This window comes from Dermacentor andersoni, chromosome 1, assembly GCF_023375885.2.
Source record: "Dermacentor andersoni chromosome 1, qqDerAnde1_hic_scaffold, whole genome shotgun sequence".
In the NCBI taxonomy this organism is placed as follows: domain Eukaryota; kingdom Metazoa; phylum Arthropoda; class Arachnida; order Ixodida; family Ixodidae; genus Dermacentor; species Dermacentor andersoni.
This window is the reverse complement of record NC_092814.1, coordinates 349243488-349259490: the sequence shown is the minus strand read 5'-3', so window position 1 is coordinate 349259490 and position 16003 is coordinate 349243488. Positions and strand designations below refer to the sequence as shown.

Genomic DNA, 16003 nt, shown 5'->3' with positions numbered 1-16003 from the left:
GTTCACCGGCGATGCCGCATGTTTGTATTATAGCTGGCAATGCACTGCACTTATGGGAATCGACTCAAAATTGTGCTTACACAAGTAAATCGACACGCAGTATGCATTATATTCCGCTTTGTCTAATTGGCGATAAAATATTTTTGCGGCATCACTGCTCCGATTATCGCATATTTCGTTAAATGTGATCCGGTAAGGGGACATACAAGCAGTACAAGGATAGCTTTGTCTATTTATTTATTTAGGTACCCACAAAGCCAGTTTGGCTTTGCAGTGGGGAGCAGAGAAAGCAGAAATACAGGTACAAAATAAAAAGTAAAATAGCACATAAAAACCTAACAATAAAGCATAAGACAGAAGTACAGAGAATATCACATACAAACTAGCAGGACGAATAAAAAGAAAAGGGCTTGCATGATGCACACACAAAAACAAAACACAAAAGATGCAAGTAGTTTCTTTTGATTCTGTGCACTGATCCTAGAAGGCAGCGTGCAAGTCAATGGTCAGTATTTAACCGAGTATTGAATGTTGCTATATTCACGTGTGTCTTGGGCACTGCAATGAACAGCTTTAATTTTGCATTTTGTTGCTTGCCAGCAGTGTGCAAATCGGTGCTTCATCACAGACCCTCAAATATTACCTAGCTTGCTTAGGGATTCATTCAGTGTCATCATGCTGTAGGAGTAAATGCACCATAGTACTGACGACATTGTCAGCTGTGTAATTGCTAATTCTTTTTGTGTCTGCTCAGCAGTGTCCTTAGCAGGTGCTGTGGTTACTGGTTTATGCAAAGCTGTCACTATGTTTCTGGAGAATGCTGTTCGTGCTTAGCAAAATTTCCAAGGAAAGACTAGATGATCTAGTTAAACACATTCGCACTGTGCAAAAAATGATTATTGAAATTTTACATGCCAAAAACCACAATCTCGTTACATTATTATAATTGGTATTTGCACTACGCCCAGTACTGGTCACTCGTGCAAGACACTAGCCAGTAGTCAGCTGGGATGACAATGGTTCAACGGTTACATTAATATCAGTACGAGGCATTCAGTAAGAGCTATTTGGCAAGACAGTAGGAGCAGCGGTGGGAAAGTCCAGAGAAGGGGCAAAAAAAGTTTAGCTTTAAGAAACCTTCTGGAAGGGTTTGCTTGCTAAGATCAGCTTTACTGGGCCAAAACACCGTTTACAAGGCAGATGGCAAGATGACAAACATTATTATACGTACCTTCCTAAATACAAACAACAAATGCACTGACTACTACACACACAGCTTCAAACTGTGTTAGACGTACATTCAGTTAAGAAAAAGTGTTTAGAATGAGATGAAGTTTACAAACAAATGAAAGGAAAACAAAGTTACAAACCAAGAACATTTCAAGTAGAAAAACTAGAACAGGAGATAGCCTTATGCTAAAACAAGACCTAAGAATACTAACTACTACTCTATGTTTAGAAAGTGCAAGCGTAGGCCTTTCAACATGAAATTTATTAAGTGGTTTTACTGATTAAAGAAAGTGGAATGCTTGCTGGTAATTATTTCAAAACTGAAACATTCCAAATTTCATGCACTGTTTCGAGCAGAAGTTATCACTACGCTTTAGGCATGCAGATCTCAGAAGAACTGCTTAAATGCATCACATGCAAACACAGGAAAAGACACGAAAGCTACACTTAAGCACATGCAGAAACTGTTCATTCTGGTTGTGTAGGCAAGCCACTTTTGTCCCTACAAAACTGACTCAAAGCTTCGGCGTTCTCTAATAAAATCCCACATTAAAACAAATGCGGACGGATTTGAGCCTTCATATATTATCGCATTCAGACTGGCACATTATTTACACATTGACAATATGTGCAAACCTTATTATGCTCACATGCAGGATGTCCGCCAACCTCCCATCAATGCCCCCATCGAGTGAGGAGGGAAGTGCTGCAGACATCTTAACGAAAAATGTGCCAGTTTTCCGATCTGGCACCACTTGAAGTGCCATCACCGTCAAGTGAAGAGCCACAAGCGCGAGCATCAACTCTGTCTTCGGTGTCGCATGAGTCTGTGGAGTCTCGGGATATTTTGGAATCTCTTGAATCACCGATGTTTCAAGAAGTTCTGGTTCCTGAGGCTTCTGAGGCACACCACAGCAGGCCGCAGTCACAAGCATCACTGGCTTCAGCAGGCAGTCACAGGCTAGATACGTTGGGAAGCATTGCTTCTGAAGTGACGTCAAGAGGGAGGAAAAGGAAAAATAAAGAAGAGAGTCAGTTAATATTAGAGGAATTAGGCAATGTTTGAAGTGCAGTAAAAAAATGCAAACCACAAGACGACCTCAAGCTTTTGCCGCCTCTCTGCTCAAACACATGAGAGAGGTCAGTGAGGATAAGCATCTCGATATGAAAATTAAGTTGGTGCAAGTAATTCAAGGATTAATGTTTTTTAATGTATACTTTTTGTGTAATAAAGCCAAGAGACAATGGAACAAAAGGAAATCATTGATGAATTTAATTACTTTATATCGAAATGGAGAAATAAGGAGGAAAATGAAAGTATATGAAAAGGTAACTTCCCATTGATGGGAGACGAACCCACAACCTTTGAATTATGCTTGCATTGCTTTACCAGTAGAGCTGCAGCAATGGCTATCCCTCTGCAAACTTTCTTGAGCCTGTATGTGCATGTACTACAGGTTTTCCCGCTCAGTTTAATCCGAACGCCATCATTTTTAATCCCAGTGCCAATAATTTAATCCAGGCGCCACCACATTTAATCCCAGCGCCATCCGAATTAATCCGCGTGCCAACTCTTTAATCCTTGCGCCAGCCATATAATCGAAGTGCCACACATTTTAATCCCAGTGCCAGTCAATTTATTCCTGTTGGAAATTGATTGAGAAACAAATAATTCTTGCACAAGAGCTCCTAACAGGCGTCATGAATGCCGTCTATTCATTGATGTGATCACTATATTGGCGTCAGCACTACAGAAGCACAGTTTCTCCGCTATACCGGTGTGGTCATGGTTGCTTCAGAAACACTTACGTGTGTTATACCGCTCGCTCATTGCCTCCTTTTCGAGTCGCCTTTCCGAGTGACAAGAGACATGAGCGAGGCAGAATCGTGACGGATATTACGCGACTTGGTGTTGCGATCATGACATGCGATTTCCTTCCCTATCGCCTTGCATATCGATCGACATCGTTCGCAAGGGTAAAAACTTGCTCACCATTACTCAGGCACTTGGCGTGATCACTAAGCGATTCAATATAGCTCACTAATCTTCTATTTATGTATGCACTCTTATGTTTCCGACATGCATATCAAACGAAATGGTTCTGAGAATGTAACAGCTTATTCTTGAGTGACATGATTAGGTCACTATAGTGACCTCCTCGACTTCACCGCCGTCGCACCTCACCTAACCTTCCTACAAACATTTCAAAGGAAATCGGTTTCAAAGCTTAAAAACCTGCTCCCTATCACTGACTCAAGTGACGTGATCACTAGCGACTCGCGTGACGTCACCACGCTTCTCACGCATGCACTATCCTAAACTGTCGACATGAATATAAACCGAAGTGGCTTATAAAGGGTAATAACCGGCTCACTATCAGCCGCCAATGAGGTGATCACTAGTGACTCCCATGACGTCATCATGGTTGTCACCCAACCATGCACTCTCCTAGCCTGCCGACACGCATATCAAACGAAATGGCTTTTTAAGAGCAAGAACCTCCTTATTATCACAAAGTAGAATGAGGTGATCACTAGTGACTCACGTGACGTCATTACGGCTCTCACCCAACCATGCACTCTCCTAACCTGCCGACATGCATATCAAACGAAATTGCTTTTGAAGAGCAAGAACCTCCTCATTATCACAAAGTCGAATGGGGTGATCACTAGTGACTCACCTGTCGTCACCACGGCTCTGGCGGTCTGACCTTTTGTTACGTGCTCCCGGTGCTACGGCTGTGCTTGATTTTTACCTGAGCTGACCGCCATGGAAGGTGGGACTCCTGAAGGCGAAGAGGTGAGCGTCGTGCGAAAGCGGGGTCCTCCGTTGAAGGATGAAAATAAGCCACGAAGGAAAAACAAGGTGTCTGACGTCGACCGATCAAGAATCGTCGATGCCTCAAGCCGCGGCGGAGATTTGAGACAACTCGCCAAGACGCTGGGCATAAACCGAAAAACTGTAACGTCAATAGCAGCGACAGACCGTGAAGTGTCTCTGAAAACGGGGGGCTCCATCAGAAAGTTTAGTGCCGACGTTGTCGCCGTTGTAACGAGAACTGTCGACGAGAACCCAGCGTTCACGCTGAATCAGATAAAGGGAACCGTTGAACAAGAAATACCTGCCCTTACAATCAGCACCAGTTCTGTTGACCGCCCCCTCGACGCACACACCTACTCCGTCAAATTAGCGACCCAGAGGCCGGTGGACCGCAACCGCTCCGACGTGAAGAAGAGGCGAAAAGAGTACGCGCAATGGTTACAAACCAATGGGTCCCGAGTTTGCCGCTTTTACGTCGACGAAACAAATTACAATATATGGTGCTCAAGAAAATTCGGCCGCGCAATAAAATGCACGGCAGTGCTCCAGACGACGACTTCGACGAAAGGAGCGAACATCAGCATGATAGCCTGCATGTTGGCAAACGGTGTGCTGCACTGCCAAATTGTTGAAAGAGTCCGTTGGATCGTATTCAATGACTTTCTCGCCGACATTTCGGCCCAGGTTGACTATGAGGAGCCGGATACAGAGGCCGTCTTCATTTTCGACAACGCTCCCACTCACAAACTGCTCAGAACAGGTAAATCTGGTCAGCTCGAACCATTCCATCAAGCGCCTGCAGCCATGCTGCCCTTTTCGTAATCCCGTTGAGGAAGTTTTCTCCAAGTGTAAATGTCAAGTTAAACAGCACCTCAGTGAGCGGCGCGACGCAGTGCTGGTGACTCCACAAGGAGTCACACAAAAGGAGCACAGGCGCTCGTGGCTTGTGAATGCTGCACAACACGCAATGACACTTGTTCAACGCAAGGATTGCGCTGCATTTGATAGGCACAACTTTTCTTTTGTTCAGGCTGCGCTTAAAGAGGAAGACATGCAGTTGTTCTCGGTTTGTTTCTATAATCCCATTCAGGAAATGCCCTGGTATCTTGTGAAATTAAATACCGCATCGAATAAATTACATCTTTTCGTTCAAAAGAACTTACCGTATCTTTATACATCTCGTGTCGAGTGAGATGTCTCATAATATACATCACGACGCTATTTTATCGGTTGTACTTGTTGCAGTCCATCCTCGAGCTTTAGGAGGAAATAATGCGCACTCAATCCCACGTATCCAATTTTCCACTTATATTTCATTAACGCGCGGCAACCATCAAAATGTAAGTATCTACAAGGATAGTTTCTTTCGAGGTCGGTAGCATAACAAGGTTGCTGGACATATTAGAGCCATCGCTCCATAATGACCAATTCATTTGTAAGAACAATGTGTGACTCAATTCGCATATTTCGCCTTTTAAAAATATTTTTATATTAATACAGCCATTATTGAAGAGTGCGTGCTAAATAGCCTTCATGGTGACGTCATGTGAGTCACCATCATAACACGGTTTGCGCGTGTCAATGCGCCTCTTCTCTAACACGATATCTTGGCAAAGTTCCTCGGAACAGCGCATCGTAAGTCACAAGTGATCGCTTCATTTTAATGAGCGATAGTAAGCATCTACCTGCCCTTTGAAAACCATTTCTTTTGATATACGTGCCGGCAGGTAAGGGGAGTTGGCACTCGGGTGTGAATGTAGTGACGTCACATGAGTCACTAGTGATCACCTTATTCGAGTTTGTGATAGTGAGCAGTTTGTAAGTATTTAAAAGCGATTTATTTTGATATGCATGTCGGCATGATAGGAGAGTGCAGGGTTGGGCGAGAACCACGGTGACGTCACGTGAGTTACTAGTGATCCCCTCATTTGACTTTGTGATAATGAGCAGGTTGTTGCTCCTCAAAAGCCATTTCGTTTGATATGCGTGTCGGCAGGCTAGGAGAGTGCATGGTTGGGTGAGAACCATGATGACGTCATGGGAGTCACTAGTGATCACCTCATTGGCTGGCTGATAGTGAGCCGGTTATTACCCTTTATACGCCACTTCGTTTGATATGCATGCCGGCAGTTTAGGATAGTGCATGCGTGATAAGCGTGGTGACGTCACGCGAGTCACTAGTGATCACGTCACTTGAGTCAGTGATAGGGAGCAGGTTTTTAAGCTTTGAAAGTTATTTCCTTTTATATGTTAGTAGGCAGGTTAGGAGAGGTGCGACAGCGGTGAAGTCGAGTAGGTCACTATAGTGACCTAATCATGTCACTCAAGAACAAGCAAGTTTTTACCCTTGCGAACGATGTCGATCGATATGCAAGGCGATAGGGAAGGAAATCGCATGTCATGATCGCAACACCAAGTCGCGTCATATCCGTCACGATTCTGCCTCGCTCACGTCTCTTGTCACTCGGAAATGCGACTCGAAAAGGAGGCAATGAGCGAGCGGTATAACACACGTAAGTGTTTCTGAAGCAACCATGATCACACCGGTATAGCGGAGAAACTGTGCTTCTGTAGTGCTGACGCCAATATAGTGATCACATCAATGAATAGACGGCATTCATGACGCCTGTTAGGAGCTCTTGTGCAAGAATTATTTGTTTCTCAATCAATTTCCAACAGGAATAAATTGACTGGCACTGGGATTAAAATGTGTGGCACTTCGATTATATGGCTGGCGCAAGGATTAAAGAGTTGGCACGCGGATTAATTCGGATGGCGCTGGGATTAAATGTGGTGGCGCCTGGATTAAATTATTGGCACTGGGATTAAAAATGCTGGCGCTCAGATTAAATTGGCTGGCACCTGGATTATTTTCAATGGCGTTCGGATTAAACTGAGCGGGAAAACCTGTAGATCTCACCGTGGTAGTGTTAGCCAGTGTTACTCATGCAAGAACACTTCAAGAGCCTAATCTAGTACACATAAACATTCTAAGAAATTGATGGTGGAATAGCCTCCAGCTCAATTGGTTTTGGGTTTAGCTCCCACCAGTAGCAAGTTATATTTTGTCCACTTTCATTTCCCTTCTCCTTGTGATGTCGACATTACAAATAAAACGACAGTTATTTTCCTTTATGCTTTACTACGTTTCCTTGTCTGTTGTTGTCATATCAAAGCCCCTCTGCTCTTCTTTTTTGTTGATTTTACATTGTGTTGTATCCATACTTTTGTGCGGTATTATTCAAGTATTTCATAAAGTTCATATCTGTGGGCTTGGTTGGTTGGCCATTGCTGCTGTAAAGATGTGTGAACATGTCTTAGCAACACACCTACGATAGAGAAACAAGCACTGACTTGCAACTAAAGGTTTGTTGTTGCAAGACAGATGTTTATCGGTTTCATCTGTCTTTACTCATTCAGCCTGTCTTGCAGCAATGAACCTTTTTGAGTTCACCACCTGTGCATTTAGGGTTTGTGCATGCATCTAGAGATGCCTGTACATGCCTGTAAATAAAATGAAATGTAATTGACTTTCAACCAGTCCCCAGTGAAATTTTCGGTTATATACTGCAAGTTGTAAAGCCTGCCGGAGCGTTCTAGCAGCGTAAGCATTCTTCAAGTTGTTTTATTATTATTAGAAGAGGTAGCAGAAAGGGAAATGTCTTGCCACCACATAGCCAGGAGGCGAGGTTCACTGCCAACATAGACAACCTCTACCTCTCCCACAACTATCGTCCACAAGCCACATTCCTTGCATTTTTTTTTTGGTGTTCCATGGCTCAGTTCCAGAGTTGGTTTTGCATGTTTTGCATTGGATGTTTGGCTAAAGCCTTTGTACGTAATCAGTGACATTGAAGGCAGTGCATAAATGAGACATTTATACGTATGACCCTGCTTCTCTGGCAGGAAGCAGGGCTACCTGACGGGAGCCGTGAACAGCATGTGAGCTTTCACAAAAATCTTAAGCTGAAAAAAATGTAAGGAATTTCTGCAGCTGTTGTGCTGTTCTGCAGTTGTTTAACACTTTACAGGCACTATCGCCACTATACGACTTACACACCACTGCAGAGTCTAGCCGCCTCAATCCCCACACAGTAAGCCAAGACAACGTCTTTTATGTCTTGCCCGGATGGCAAGTAGCTTGAATGCAAGTTGAAAAAAAAATTAGTACCTACGTCTCAATTGTTTCCATACTAATTATGATGACATGACTTTTCTTGACAATGATCTGCATGGCTGTGGGGGCCCTTTTTGGGTGATATACGATCAAAATTCATTGGTGTAGGTTAGCTACTACCTTTGTTTAATACTACATGTACAAGCACTCCTCAGTGCATGTTTCACAGGTTGTGCAAGGTCAAAAGCACTGAGGTAGCTTTTGTACGATGCCATTCGATGGCAGTTTTTTAAGTTAGCCATAACTGCTACACTAGTGATGCACTAAGTTGAAACTTTGTCTCTGTGATCATGTGATAATTCTTTTCTGGTATTTCTTTTCACGCGCATTGTGAGTACGTTCATTAGTATTTCTCGTTTTGTATCAACATCTTGTGTCCCATTTATGATTTGTTTATGAGTTAATAAATATTTAGTTGTGTATAATGAAATAGATTATGTATTAGTATTTTTATGCACGCTCATTGTCAGTTGTTTCATTCTTTCTTTTGTTTTGCTACAATGTTTTGTGACCCCTTCCTGATTTGGTTGCCAAGAGGCGGCAGGCAGTATTATGTAAATAAAATAAAAGAAATGATACATTAAATGACAAAGAAACGGTGTTCTGTATTCCTACAATCGCACATTATTACTCAAGGGGCAACTATCGTTTACAAACCTCAATGCTACAGCAAGTCGTTCTCCAGGCTCCAGGGGTTTCTCGAATGTGGTGCTGCCGTGTGAGGTCCTCTGCGACAAAGCTCAATAGCTTGTCAAAGAGCTGTGGCGTCTTGCGAAAGAACTTGTAGAAAAATCCGTGGCCATCCTGACGTATCCGTTACATTTGTAAAAATTTGTGCATTATTACCTGGCCGAAGGACCGTGCCCTGCCCGCATACACGCGCAGGTACCGGGAGCTGAACACTTTTCACTGACACACACGTATAGCCACTAGCCATCATTAATTTTACCCCCTGCTTTGTTTATGTGCTTGAATACAAACAGTGGTTCGGCAAAACAGGAGAGCCAGTCAACGGTATATTAAAGAAAAATCGTGCGGCCACTGCCAAGAAACTTCCAAAATTAGTTGCACAGCATTTAAACCTGCCAGGTCGCAGTTTAATTACATTACACTTCATATTCTACAGTCACACTTCTAAGAGACAGAAAATATAGGAAATTGTATCTCATCCACAAGCTTCATATATGACAACCAACACGTGTAAAAAGGTGTTCTTGAATCTATCTGCTATACTAATGGCAAAAATATAACTAGCAGTCCTTAACTTTTTACACGGGTGTGCTAATACCAAAAAGTAGATTTAGAATAGAATATCGGATGAAATGAAAAAATAAGCTGGATATAAAATAAAATATGGAATAGCAGAAAATGTATTACAAAGCTTAATCCTTACAAATTTTGTGCAAGATCTGTATAAACCCAAGATCTGTATAAACAGTATGATCTACTGTTAATAATGAAGGAAGCTCAAATTAGTATTACAGATCGTCTGTTAAATAGAATCAAGCGCTTCTTCCCCTCTGAAGCTGAAGAATTAGTGACGGTATGTTGTACTGCATACACGGGTTAGACAGACGGCTGTTGAAACGTCCTGAGGTGTCGTCACCACGTGTCCAATATCCGATCTCTGTGCTTCCGACGGCTAATCAGCGCGGTCTTCGCCTATGCTTTCGCGCTTTCCGAACTACACCCTGCTCTTGTCGTTCCCTCTTCGCGTACGTCACGTTATCATTTCCATCGGTGCCGTCAGCCTGGACGAACCTTGTACCGACGACGCGATGCTGTTCTGCGAATTGGGCGTTCGCGCGCTGCGAGTACGATCCCCGCATTGCTACTGTAACCCTTTCACTTATGTCTCCTATATGCGCGCACTTAAAAATGCCGATAAGTAATTGCTGTCCCGACGAAGATAAGTCCCCATGTCCAAATACTGGCTCCTAGTTCTACCACTGTGTATCATCGAAAGGAAAGAAGTTACTCACAGCCGTAAAGTCCTTCTTCTTTACGCAGTTGAAAGACTGGCCGGACACTCCAACGTCGCCGCAGACGCTTTCCGCGCTCCCGCTGCCTTTGCAAGAGCAGCCGCAGCAAAAGCTTCTTTCTCATGGGTACATTGCGGGATGAGAACGCTGATGCCGGCGAAGCAAGCGGCTAAGCAAAAGCTCGACAGCAGCGTCGTGTGTGGTCGCGCGCAGATATCAGCTGCAGTCGTGGGCAAGCAGACGCTATTGCGCGTGATGTTGATCATTGATGTAGCTTTTCTTGTCATAAGGATGTGTAGATAAAAACGGCGTGCATTTATCAACTTAAAAACGGTGTACTAGCTCTAACATTTATAAATTAAATAAAAATGGCTGGCCATAATGAAATTAAGGATAAACTTTTCTCAAAGCCAAAGACGAACGTTTCCGCCATCGCTGGTCTGTCAGCCCAGTGCTGCGCGCAGCGAAGCGCGCACGTGTACGCGTATCGTGTGGCTGGCCGCCCTTCCTTTCATCACCCATGTACGCGCACGCAGACGCGTACGCTTACGTGTACGCGTAGCGAGACGCGTATCCCGTGCTGCGTGTGGTTGGGCCTTTACAGCGAAGCCCTTAAGGCCCAACCACACGCAGCCCGGGATACGCGTCTCGCTACGCGTACACGTAAGCGTACGCGTCTGCGTGCGCGTACGCGGGTGATGAAGGGAAGGGCGTCCAGCCACACAATACGCGCACACGTGCGCGCTTCGCTGCGCGCAGCACAGGGCTGACAGACCAGCGGCCCAGCAATGGCGGAAACGGTCGTCTCTGGCTTTGAGAAAAGTTTATCTTTAATTTCATTATGGCTAGCCATTTTTATTTAATTTATCAATGTTAGAGCTAGTACATTGTTTTTAAGTTGAGAAATGCACGCTGTTCGTATCTATACATCCTTATGGCAAGAAAAGCTGCATCAATTATCAACATCACGCGCGATAGCGTCTGCTTGCTCACTCACAACTGCAGCTGACATCTGCGCGCGACCACGCACGACGTTGCTGCCGAGCCGCTTGCTTCGCCGGCAACAGCGTTCTCTCCCCGCAATGTACCACATGAGAAAGAAGCTTTTGCTGCTGCTGCTCTTGCAAAGGCGGCGGGAGCGCGGAAAGCGTCTGCGGCCTCTGCGGCGACGTTGGTGGGTCCAGCCAGTCTTTCAACTACGTAAAGAAGAAGGACTTTACGGCTGTGAGTAACTTCTTTCCTTTCGATGATCTACAGTGGTAGAACTAAGAGCCAGTGTTTGGACATGGACTTATCTTCGTTAGGACAGCAATTACTTATCAGCGTTTTTAAGTGCGCGCATAAGTGAAAGGGTTAAAGTAGTAATGCGGGGATCGTACTCGCAGCGCGCGAACGCCCAATTCGCAGAACAGCATCGCGTCGTCGGTGCAAGGTTCGTCCAGGTTGACAGCACCGATCGAAACGATAACGTGACGTACGCGAAAAGGGGGAACGACAAGAGCAGGGTGTAGTTCGGAAAGCGCGAAAGCATAGGCGAAGATCGGGCTGATTAGCCGCCGGAAGCATACAGATAGTATATTGGATACGTGGTGACGACACCTCATGACGTTTCAACCGCCATCTGTCTAACCCGTGTATGCCGTACGACATACGGTCATTAACTGTTCAGCTTCAGAGGGGAAGAAGCGCTTGATTCTATTTAACAGACAATCTGTAATACTAATTTTGAGCTCCCTTCATTATTAACAGTAGACCATACTGTTTACACAGAGCTTGTGTAGCACCCTCTTTTCTAGCACAAAATTTGTAAGGATTAAGTTTTGTAATACATTTTCTGCTATTCGATATTTTATTTGATATCCAGATTATTTTTTTCTTCATTTGATTCGATTCTAAATCTACTTTTCGGTATTAGCACACCCCTACAAAAAGCTAAGGACTGCTAGTTATATTTGTGCCATTAGTATAGCACATAGATTCAAGAACACCTTTTTACACGTGTTGGTTGTCTTATATGAAGCTTGTGGACGAGATACGATTTCCTATATTTTCTGTCTCTCAGAAGTGTGACTGTAGAATATGAAGTGTAATGTAATTAAATTGTGACCTGGGGGCAGGTTAAAATTCTGTGCGACTAATTTCGGAAGTTTCTTGGCAGTGGCTGCACGATTTTAATATACCGTTGACTGGCTCTCCTGTTTTGCCGAACCACTGTTTGTATTCAAGCACATAAACAAAGCAGGGGGTAAAATTAATGATGGCTAGTGGCTATACGTGTGTGTCAGTGAAAAGTGTTCAGCTCCCGGTACCTGCGCGTGTATGTGGGCAGGGCATGGTCTTGTTGTCAGGCAATAATGCACCATTTTTTACAGATGCAACGGATTCGTCAGGATGACCACGGATTTTTCTACAAGTTCTTTCGCAAGGCGCCGCAGCTCTTGGACAAGCTATTGAGCTTTTTAGCAGAGGACCTCACACGGCAGCACCACATTCGAGAAACCCCTGGAGCCTCGAGAACGACTTGCTGTAGCATTGAGGTTGGTAAAGGACAGTTGCCCCTAGAGTAATAATGTGCGATTGGAGGAATACAGAACACCGTTTCTTTGTCATTTAATGTATCATTTATTTTTTTTTGTCATTTAATGTATCATTGTATCATTTATTTACATATTACTGCCCGCCGCCTTTTGGAAGCCAAATCAGGAAGGGGTCACGAAACATTGAAGCAAAACAAAAGAAAGAAGGAAACGACTGACAATGAGCGTGCATAAAGAATACTAATACATAATAATAATAATAATAATAATAATAATAATAATAATAATAATATATTAATAATCATCTTTATTTCTCTCTTTCCACAGAATACAGAATTATACACAACTAACTATTTATTAACTCATCAACAAATAAAAAATATGGGACACGAAATGCTGATACAAAACGAGAAATAGTAATGATGGTACTGACAGTGCGCGTGAAAAGAAATACAAGAAAAAAATGATCGCATCATCACAGAGACTGAAAGTTTCCACTTACTGCATCACCAGTATAACAGTTACGGCTGACTCTAAAAAAGACTGCCATCGACTGGCATCACACAAAAGCTACCTCAGTGCTTTTGACCTTGCGCAACCTGTAAAACATGCACTGAGGTATGCTTGCACATGTAGTATTAAGCAAAGGTGGTAGCTAACCTACACAAATGAATTTTGATCGTATGTCACCAGAAAAGAGAAAAGAGCCCCCACAGCCATGTAGATTATTGTCAAGAAAAATCACGTCATCATAATTAGTATTCAAACAATTGAGACATGCGTACTAATTTTTTTTCAACTTGTATTCAAGCTACTTGGCATCCCGGTAAAACATAAAAGACGTTGCCTTGACTTACTGTGTGGGGATTGAGGTGGCTAGACTCTGCAGTGGTGTGTAAGTCATATAGTGGCGATCGTGCCTGCAAAGTATTAAACAACTGCAGAACAGCACGACAGCCGCGGAAATTTCTTACATTTTTTTCAGCTTAAGAAATGTTTTAAAGCTCGCATGCTGTTCACTGCTCCCGTCAGGTAGCCCTGCTTCCTGCCAGAGCAGCAGGGTCATACGTATAAATGTCTCATTTACACACTGCCTTCAATGTCACTGATTACGTACAAAGACTTTGGCCAAACATCTAATGCAGAACATGCAAAACCAACTTTGGAACTGAGCCACTGAACACAAAGAAAAAAAAATGCAAGGAATGTGGCTTGTGGATGATAGTTGTGGGAGAGGTAGAGGTTGTCTATGTTGGCAGTGAACCTCGCCTCCTGGATATGTGGTGGCAAGACTTTTCCCTTTCTGCTACCTCTTCTAATAATAACAAAACAATTTGAAAAATGCTTGCGCTGCTAGAACGCCCCGACAGGCTTTACAACTTGCGGCATATAACCGATATTTTCAATGGGGTCTGGTTGAAGGTTCATTACATTTCTTTTTATTTACAGGCATGTACAGGCATCTCTACATGCATGCACAAACTCTACATGCACAGGTGGTGAACTCAAAAAGGTTCATTGCTGCAAGACAGGCTGAATGAGTAAACACAGATGAAAGCGATAAACATGTCTTGCAACAACAAACCTTTAGTTGCAAGTCAGTGCTTCTTTATCGTAGGTGTGTTGCTAAAACATGTTCACACATCTCTACAGCAGCAATGGCCAGCCAACCAGGCCCACAGATATCAACTTTATGAATTTCTTGAATACCACGCAAAAATATGGATACAACACAATGTAAAATGAACAAAAAAGAAGAGCTGAGGGGCTTTGACATGACAACAACAGACAAGGAAACGTATATAAAGCATAAAGGAAAATAACTGTCATTTTATTTGTAATGTCAACATCACAAGGAGAAGGGAAATGAAAGTGGACAAAATATAACTTGCCACTGGTGGGAGATAAAACCAAAACCAATTGAGCTGAAGGCTATTCCACCATCAATTTCATAGAATGTTTATGTGTACTAGATTAGGCTCTTGGAGTGTTCTTGCACGAGTAGCACTGGCTAACACTACTAGGGTGAGATCTAGTACATGCACATACAGGCCCAAGAAAGTTTGCAGAAGGATAGCCATTGCTGCAGCTCTACTGGTGAAGCAATGCAAGCATAATTCAAAGGTTGTGGGTTCATCTCCCATTAGTGGGAAGCTACCTTTTCATATACTTTAATTTTCGTCCTTATTTCTCCATTTCTATATAAAGTAATTAAATTCATCAATGATTTCCTTCTGTTTCATTCTCTCTTGGTTTTATTATACAAAAAGTATACATTAAAAAACATTAATCTTTGAATTACTCTCCTACTTGCATCAAATTAATTTTCAAGTCGAGATGCGTATCCTCACTGACCTCTCTAATGTGTTTGAGCAGAGAGACAGCAAAAGTTCGAGGTCGTCCTGTGGTTTGCATCTTTTGATTGCACTTGAAACATTGCCTGATTCCTCCAATATTAACTGACTCTAATCTTTCTTTTTCCTTTTCCTCCCCCTTGACTTTGCTTCAGAAGCAATGCTTCCTAACGTAACCAGCCTACGACTGGCTGCTGAAGCCAGCGATGCTTCTGACTGCGGACTGCTGTGGTGTGCCTCAGAATCCTCAGGAACCAGAACTTCTTGAAACATCGGTGATTCAAGAGATTCGAAATGTCCTGAGACTCCACAGACTCATGCGAAGCCGAAGACAGAGTCGATGCTGGCGCTTGTGACTCTTCACTTGACGGTGATGGCACTTCAAGTATTGCCAGATCGGAAAACTGGCACATTTTTTGTTAAGATGTCTGCAGCACTTCCCTCCTCACTCGATGGGGGCACTGGTGGAAGGTTGGCGGACATCCTGCATGTGAGCGTAATAAGGTTTGCACATGCTGTCAATGTGTAAATAATGTGCCAGTCTGGATGCAAAAATATATGAAGGCTCAAATCCGTCCACATTTGTTTTAGTGTGTGATTTTATTAGAGTACACTGAAGCTCTGAATCAGTTTTGTAGCGACAAAAGTGGCTTGCCTACGCAACCAGAATGAACAGTTTCTGCATGCGCGTAAGTGTAGCTTTTGTATCTTTTTCTGTTTTTGCTTGTGATGCATTTAAGCAGTTCTTACGAGATCTGCATGCCTAAAGCCTAGTGATGACTTCTACTCAAAACAGTGCATGATATTTAGAATGTTTAAGTTTTGAAATAATTAACAGGAAGCATTCCACTACATTTACTCAGTAAAACCACTTAATAAATTTCATGTTGAAAGACCTATGC

At 43.2% G+C, this 16003-nt stretch overlaps 1 long non-coding RNA gene across 1 annotated transcript; it reads right to left on the bottom strand.

Moving 5' to 3' along the window:
• Window positions 1–218: 218 nt before the first annotated feature.
• On the bottom strand, window positions 219–9048 carry LOC129381327 (uncharacterized). Its single transcript, XR_008609529.2, has 2 exons — window positions 8886–9048; window positions 219–2216 (listed from the first exon to the last, which is right to left on the bottom strand). It is a non-coding gene; the product is annotated as an uncharacterized lncRNA (long non-coding RNA).
• Between the last annotated feature and the right edge of the window lie 6955 nt (window positions 9049–16003).